General features: G+C 32.9%; 1 protein-coding gene across 1 annotated transcript in view; it reads right to left on the reverse strand.

The window, feature by feature from the left end:
- LOC106869673 (sodium/calcium exchanger 1) overlaps window positions 1-2,354 on the reverse strand; it is a 32,031-nt gene that overhangs the window by 9,910 nt on the left and 19,767 nt on the right. The gene's annotated exons all lie outside the window — the stretch shown is intronic.

A 2,354-nucleotide genomic window follows, 5' to 3' on the forward strand; every position in this document is an offset into this window, starting at 1 on the left:
AATAGAAATACTTCATTTGCAGTCATCCATAATCTTAGAAACTATAACGTCTTACATTCGACTAAGTAATATTTCCCAATTATATACCAGTCACTAAATCTTAAGAAAATAATTAAACAATAACAGATTATAAATAGCCGATAACAACCACCAAAATCTCAAAAACTCTTAATAAAGGCGAAATTCATTTCAGAAGAATAAATGGAGGTAAGAAACTGTAGACACCTCCGTTATAGAAAGTGTGGAATAATAGATCAGAGAACCAAAAAAAAAAAAAATCCCAAAAAAAAATCAATGTAAATATGAATTTCAAAACAAAACAAAAAAAAATCACATTTACTGGTTCACTATGGTCATATTGTCCATAATGCAATGAGAAATACATTGACAAAATCGGTTTGAAATTAATACATCGAGTTAGGGTGCATAAGCAACAAATCAAAGATTCATCTCTAAGAAATGACCTATCAAGACATTTGTGCAAATGGAAAATTCAAAATACTCCCATTTTTTTTCAAAATAAGAGAAGAAAATGATCTACTAAGAAGGCAAAAGAAGAATACATTTTAATAGTTCTAAATCCAAAATTAACCGAAAATAACCAACACTGTTAATAAAACTTCCACCTAAAACTAAAATTTCCACCTAAAACTAAAACTTCCACATCAAGGATCACTTCAAAACATGTGTGCTTGAAAAGCTGTAAACAGTGAAAGCAGTTAAACACAAAACAAACACTTCCTCCCAAAGAGTTCGTATTATTCTATTTTTTAAGATTTTTTTACTCTATAATTGATAATTTCTAATGTAAGATATTTCTTCAAATATAGTGACTGTTTTAAGAATACTTTGTAAAATCTTGATTTTTTTAAATATATGAATGTATATATAAACATGTATAATATACTCCCCCCCCCCCACAACAAAGTAACACTCAATACATTTGTCTCATAGTGAGAAAGACAGAGAGGGTAGTGCTGTTAGTTATGTTGTAAGCGACATTTGTTAAATTTACAGCAAAAGCATTTCTATAAATGGAGAGGAAGGATCTGAAATGTTAGTTTCTACACTTCATTGAATCTTCAAACGCATTAATTATTGTCGATGTAGACTATCAGTAAACTTTTGCTATTTTTTACGTTTTCTATATTTTACATTTTATAAACACAGTTATCGTCGGCTGAGCCAATTGTTTGATTAAGATTGATTACATCAATGAGCGCAAATCAATATTAATGATATGAAACAACACATTAAAATATTGTAGTTGTTTGTCACAGCGGTAATGAATTAATTGAATTTTCCCATCTCTAATCTTACTAATGTTATTTCATCAATAGCCAGTTTTCCCGATACTTTATTTATTATTATCTGACGACAAATCCAATACCAATTTAGTTAACGACGAAGGCTCTATGTAGTGGTTCGATCTGCTAGAAATAGAAGCGAAATCTTTCTTCGCTCCTTGTATACGGGGTATAAGACATTTTGGTGCAGCCTATTCATTTCGCTGATCCGACACTGACATTTTGGCATCAGATATTTTAATATTCCTGTTTTAATGTTTCTTATTTCTTTATTGCCCACAAGGGGCTAAACATAGAGGGGACAAACAAAGACAGACAAAGGGATTAAGACGATTAAATCGATCCCAGTGCGTAACTGGTACTTAATTTATCGACCCCGAAAGAATGAAAGGCATAGCTGACCTCGGCAGAATTTGAACTCAGAACGTAAAGACAGACGAAATACCGCTAAGCATTTCCCCCGGCGTTCTAACGCTTCTCCTGTACTCTAGGTACAAGGCCTGAAATTTTTGGGGAGGAGACCAGTCGATTAGTTCGACCCCAGTACGCAACTGGTACTTAATTTATCGATCCCGGAAGGATGAAAGGCAAAGTCGACCTCGGCGGAATTTGAACTCAGAACGTAAAGACAGACGAAACACCGTTAAGCATATCGCCTGGCGTGTTAACGTTTCTGCCAGCTCACCGCCTTAAATATACTATTTAATAAAAAAGTTTGATGGATCCGAATCAAACTGTCATTTAATAATATATGTCACTCTTAGCTAATATGTTGAGTGCCACTTTCTTTCGTTTATCCACTCACTCCTAATTATATATAAAATCATTACTAATAGTAAAGAGTACGGAAACTTGTACATCCACCAAATTTATTTTATATTATTTTATATGCAGCATATCATAATGGCCTACACGTATTTCCACTGCAGCAGTTACTCACTGTTGCAAATATAACCTTGTAATGTTGTCGTTGCAGCTTCATCAGGGTCCGTCCATTTAGTCATCTTCAAGGTGATATTTATGTATACATATAATATATGTATATAT

The sequence above is a fragment of the Octopus bimaculoides genome, chromosome 5 (assembly GCF_001194135.2).
Source record: "Octopus bimaculoides isolate UCB-OBI-ISO-001 chromosome 5, ASM119413v2, whole genome shotgun sequence".
In the NCBI taxonomy this organism is placed as follows: Eukaryota; Metazoa; Mollusca; class Cephalopoda; order Octopoda; family Octopodidae; genus Octopus; species Octopus bimaculoides.